Source organism: Pinus tabuliformis, chromosome 9 (assembly GCF_031772625.1).
Source record: "Pinus tabuliformis cultivar Carrire ecotype Pingquan chromosome 9, CPIR1, whole genome shotgun sequence".
NCBI classification, from domain to species: domain Eukaryota; kingdom Viridiplantae; phylum Streptophyta; class Pinopsida; order Pinales; family Pinaceae; genus Pinus; species Pinus tabuliformis.
In genome coordinates this window covers 1,065,420,307-1,065,426,418 of record NC_142307.1, presented here as the reverse complement: position 1 = coordinate 1,065,426,418, position 6,112 = coordinate 1,065,420,307, and positions in this window count along the sequence as shown.

Here is a 6,112-nt window from a genome sequence, read left to right as displayed (position 1 = left end):
ATACTAGTGCCATTGCAAAAACACAACATTGGTGCATTACTGGTAACGTAATTCCCCTGTGTATCTTGATAAAGAATTGCGATAATTTTAAATTAAAAAAAACCGGTGCTTTTGGATATAACCTGCCCTAGTGCGCTTCATGAAATGCACCGAAGGAAGGTTAAATAAAAAAACCCTCCCGGCCATAATTTCCATTTTTACCATCTACAATGTGGGATATCTCTGAAGCACTAGTGCCACTCCTTCCATGTGCAAGTTCCTCGAGGTTGATGCTTCTCTTGCTCATCACCTTTTAGTACTATGCTCACTGTTTGAATTTCCAATTTTTTTCAAATGGTGTGAAAATTTGTTTTTCTCCATTACGTGTCCACAAAGCCTCCCCAACGACCAAATGTCCAAGAAATATCTATGTTTATTTCCAATTTAAGTTTTTAGTGGATTAGAATTGCAATTTAGGTTGAATTCGTCATTGTTTTTTCAAAAAAAAAAAATCGATGTGTGGTGCGCTCGATATGTTCGGCTTGCACCAGACATGGTGTGCCCTGTAAATTTACAGGGTGCAATGCATTTTGGTGCGTGAACATAATGCACCTTTATTGTGGCGGTGCATTTTGTAAATATAAATGCACTAGGAAATATGCGACAAATTACGTGTGGGTGCATCACTCTCAGTGACTTTATATTTACCAAACACACCGCAAATACATATTTTAAAATATTCCTATGGCCGATAGAGGAGAAGGACTTACCGCAGAGAAGGACTTACCCCCAAACGAGAGGAGAGAGAGTTCCACATAACACGATGTCGGTGTGTTTAATAACCTGAACATACCATTTGGTGCTAATAGGTTATATGTGTGCACTGGTGCACAAGGATGTCACATCGTTATGAAAACTTGAATTTCTGAAACACCTGCGATGCGTCATACTTATGTGCGCACCGATACCGGTGTGGTTATAGTTGAAAGCGCACCAGAGCTAACTATGTTTTGAGCACACTGGTAATTTTATTTATAGATTGAAAGTTATGTTTCCATAGTTATAAATACATGTTTCATTTGATTAAAAAAATGTATTTTATGTACGAGGCTAGTGTATTTGATATGTCAATCATGTAGCAAAGACATCAACAGAGGGAGAAACAATAGGAGTAGGAACAGTAGGTGAACCCATACAGTATTGTTCAACTATGGCATGCGATAGAAAGGGAGAAGGATTTATACCCTTCCCCTATTACTGTAGATACCCAAGCACTCTTGAGGAATGTAGGACTCCTCAAGTACTATGAGGAGGGTACATCCATAAAGGTGCACTTTGTCCTATTGGCACATCTAGTTTGACGATGGAATAACCAATAGTAGGCTTTCTGTGTTGGTCCTGAGTTGTAGTATAGGTCCACTGAGGAGGACATTTACTTTATCAATGGTCTATCCATGATAGGGGAGGATTTTCCACAGTTCCTTGATGTCCCCCATGGTGTTGCATTTGAGAGTCATCTTTCATACACTCTGAGATATGTCAAGGCTCATGTGGTCTGTCCATCATATTTTTAGGTGCGTGGTGGACAACTCAAAATTTCTTATTTTGCTACAGAGGTGGCTAGGTGCCTCTCATTATTAGTCAACGCCATTTTAAATTATTGTGGTGATGGGAAAATCAAAATTTTCCCTATTTTGTATTATGTTGGTTATTTGATTGAAGGGCCATGTTACATTATATGGTCTGCCATTTTTCTGAGTAAGTTTTGCATGACTTTAGATAGATGTTGTGCATTGTCGAGATAGGGGAGGAAGATCTTCCATTTTTCTTCTGAGCTTTTTTGTTTATTTTTTGAGATATTTCCGGAGGCAAGGCCTACATTTGATCATCACGCTCCTAAGTCGATCATTGAGGCTTAGATGTGCATGTGGGGGAAGATGATGCCCAAGAGGGGCATGCCAAAAATTCTAGCTAGGATTTCAGACGAGGCACTAAAGATATAGCCTAGTGTGGATGACCATATGTTTGTCATTTTGAGGTATCTGTATGCGGGGATTGGTTGGAGAGGGTTTCCCAACATCTTCTTCATAGTGGAAGGGCCTCTAAATGATAAAGGTAATATTAATGTTTTCTTTAAATTAATCTAGTTTCATTTTCTTTTTTTAATGAATTAGAATAAAATTTATTCTAGAACGTTATTTAACTTGTTTTATAAGTTGTTTAATGAAATTTCCTAATTATTTTTTTCTACTATATATTTTGTAGACATCAGCTCATATGATGGGGACATGCCTCCTCCCCCACCGCCAGATGGAGGAGATGAGGAGATGGGCAAGGCCCAAGAACTTAGAGGGTGAGGGTGAGGCACATCCTTAAGTTGGCATGGGCGTCTGGGGGTAGAGGCCTACTATGTGATGTTGGATGGATTACTATGATAGATTAGTCAAAATTTTAGTTTGGTAGGGAGTTCCCCCTACGAGGCCTCAGGATATCAGCGCATATTCGATGTTCATGGATCTCTACAGGACTTGTCTGCAAGATTTTATGTCTCTTATGTGACATGTCATTGGAGCTAATAGGGCACTAACAATGGTGAGGGATGCAAGGCATCATGTAGCAACACATCCATTAGATGATAAGGGTGGCCATGATGATGATGATCATGATGATGAGGATGGTGATGATGATTCTTCTAATGGTGCCACCCCATCAAATCATTGTTTCCAAGGCGTCTGTGATTCTTTTGGTAGTACACCTGCTCGTTGGTCACCTGATGATGTCAAGATTCCAGAGCTAGAGGATGTGTCGTATGTTTCTCCTGACGCAGTAGACTGACCTCCTTCTCCTGCATACCAACCACATCCTTCTACTACAGACCAACCACCTCTTAGTTGTCATCCACCTCATATCAGTTCGACATATGTACTTGGTCATGCAGTAGTTGACCATCCATCATCTTCAACTACAAACCATGTTGCAAGCACTACTACATCTGTTGTATCATATATTTCATTGCATATATTTCACTTCATGATGTAGTTATTTGAATTCTTTATGTATGTATATATATATATATATATATATATATATATATATATATATAGATATATATATATATATATAGTGCATTTTTTGTGTTCATGCTATGTACTTAATTTATATGTTGGTGTTGATGTGTATATTGTTAGGTCATGTTAGATATGTTCATTTAATGTGCTTGCAAATAGATGCGTACATGATAGGAGTTATTTGATATGAGATTTATTAATTTGAGGTTGTGTGTGGTGTTGCTTTTAGATTCCAATATTTGTGTTTTGTTAGATGTGTTCATGACGATGATGCCCTGTTAGATTATTATATTTGTGTGCTAGTTAATGAAGTTTATATGTGCTACTAAAAGTGTATATAATTAGATGATGGTAGCGAATTCAAATATGTATCTTAGATTATGTTTATGTTTGTTAGATGATTATCATCATGATGTTTATTTTTATGAAATAATTTTTATTATAGATTATGTATTGGTGAATTTATATCAAACTTTTATTTATGAAATTGTTTGTAAAACGACTTACCTTAAAAAAATGCAAAGATACTTTTATACATTACAAAGTTTATTATGGTTGAAACTATGATTGTAAAATTGCAATAAATATTTTTCTATTACTTAGATAGTTCATTGATATTCAACCTAACTTAATTAGTAAAATAATTCAATACTCACAATGATAAAATAATTAAAGATAAAATAATTTAGTTAGTTCTTAAAAAGAAGAAAATGCGTAACTCATTCAATTTTTAGTATAAAATATTATTAATAATAAATTATTCAAAAATACAATTTAACTAATTCAATATTGGTTTATAAAATTTAATCTATTGTTAAATTTAAAAAAACTTAAGTCAATTTTTGTTTACAACTTCTAGCCTAGATCCATAACTTTGGATCTACCTACGAGTCAAGAGGGATCAAGTGATCCATAATTCTCAATCTACCAAGTGTCAAGAGGGATCAAATCACTTGAGATGCAAATACATTTTTGAGTGAAAAGAGATTTTTATCCCTCTAGGTGCTTGGTGGATCTAAGAATGCCTTATCAATGTACACATCTACTTGATTAACCATGTATAGAAAAGTTATGGGTAAACTTTAACTTGATAAAAAAAGAATTACGCATCTTATTGTAAAATGGACCATTTTGCTAAATAAAATTTGTTAATATTAATTTCCCCATCTAATTAGAATATGAACTTATTAGAATTGGAATAATCTCAAATCCTTAGGAAATTGGTGGGCGTGGAGCCATGTGGCACAAATCTAATTTAATTTGAGGAAAAACAAATACACATCTTATTGTAAAATGAACCATTTTCCTAAATCAAATTTGTTTATATATTAATTTACCCATCAAATTAGAATATGAACTTATTAGAATTGGAATAATCTCAAATCCCTAGGAAATTGGTGGGCATGGAGCCATGTGGCACGAATCTAATTTTTTAAATTTATTAAAAGCCAATGCAACCTAACAAACTCTGTAACACACTACAATTGATAAGCATTAAGACTAAGAATACACTAAGCATATTCCCTTGAGAATCAATCTAGCCCATGAATTAAAAAATAAAAAATAAAAGTCAACAAATCCTCATCCTCATTAAGTTGAAATAGAAAGCCTTAAGCAAATATCAATAATACTATTTGAAAAATTACATTTTTTTCCTTGTAGTAAAAAGTAAATTATATCTTTTTACTCATTTCATTTCTTCCTCATAATAAAATCTAAATTATTATTTCTAACTTTCGGTTACATTATATCTCTATATAAAGTTATATAAGATTAAGATGTAAATTGAGGTATTATAATTATGGCCTACATTACTTTATTTTCTTATTACTATTTTTAACTTTTTAATTTCAATTATTGTTTTACTATTTTTAAATGTAACGTTATGTGACAACATCTCTCCCATACTGATTTGTAGAATTAATTTAGATTTAATACAACTTAAAAAAACCATTTTTATAAAATTTATTTTATTATCAAAGTTATGAGATTTTCAAGTAATTTAAATTTAATATTTATAGCAACTCTTACCAATTTAAATTAAAAGTTTCTCTCTCTAAAGATCAGGATAAAGAAATGTATGATAAATCTTGTGATCAAGTTACTTGTAGTTGGACGGGTTTGCTCTATTGGAAGTTCTCCCTTAAAGAGAGGCCAGTGAAATTTTTTCTAGTAATAAAGATATAACATTTTGTTGCTATTTTGGTTCTTTATTTTCTATTGTACTAGTTTAAATTTAACTCTGTTTAATAATAAATATGAGTTAGTTAATACAGTGTAAATGATTCAAATTAAATTATCATGAGATATTCACTAAATATCATGTTTTTCACATTTCTCCTGGCTAATATTACATGATGATCACAATGATAAAGAGATGTCTACCTTAAATAATTTAGTTACAAATACATAAAAAATAGATATTTATTTTACATAATCTAAACAACAAAAAATAAATAAATAAATAAATAAATTCACCAGCAAGTCTATTTGAAACTCAAACAAATGTCTCTTTATCACCATCACAAACTTGATGCATTTGGTATGTTTTAATTACACAAGTGCTCTCATTTTTATCCAAGGCACCACCTAAAAAATATTTAAAAATATAGCTACATATCGGTGCATTAGATAATGTGAACGTTTCGTCCCAGTGCAAGAATGTTATATGTGCATACCGATTCATATGAACGGTGCATACGTTTGACACACAACTACGAAAATTTAATTTTTTTAACCAACTGTGGTGCATCATAGGTACGTTCACATTGTCTATGGTGCGGTTGTGTTTGAAAGTGCACCAAACATGGTGCATGACTGTGTTTTTGGCACACATAATGATTTTTTATTTTTAAATTGAAAGTTATGTTTCCATAATAATAAATACATTTTTCATTTAATAAAAAAATATTTTATGTATGAGCTTGGTGTATTTTATATGTCAATCATGTAGAAAATACATCAGTAGAGGGAACAAAAACAATTGGAAATACTTAGCGAAATAATGAAAGCAAAAACATACAACAATAGTATAAATGATGAAATAACACAACTCATATTACTCT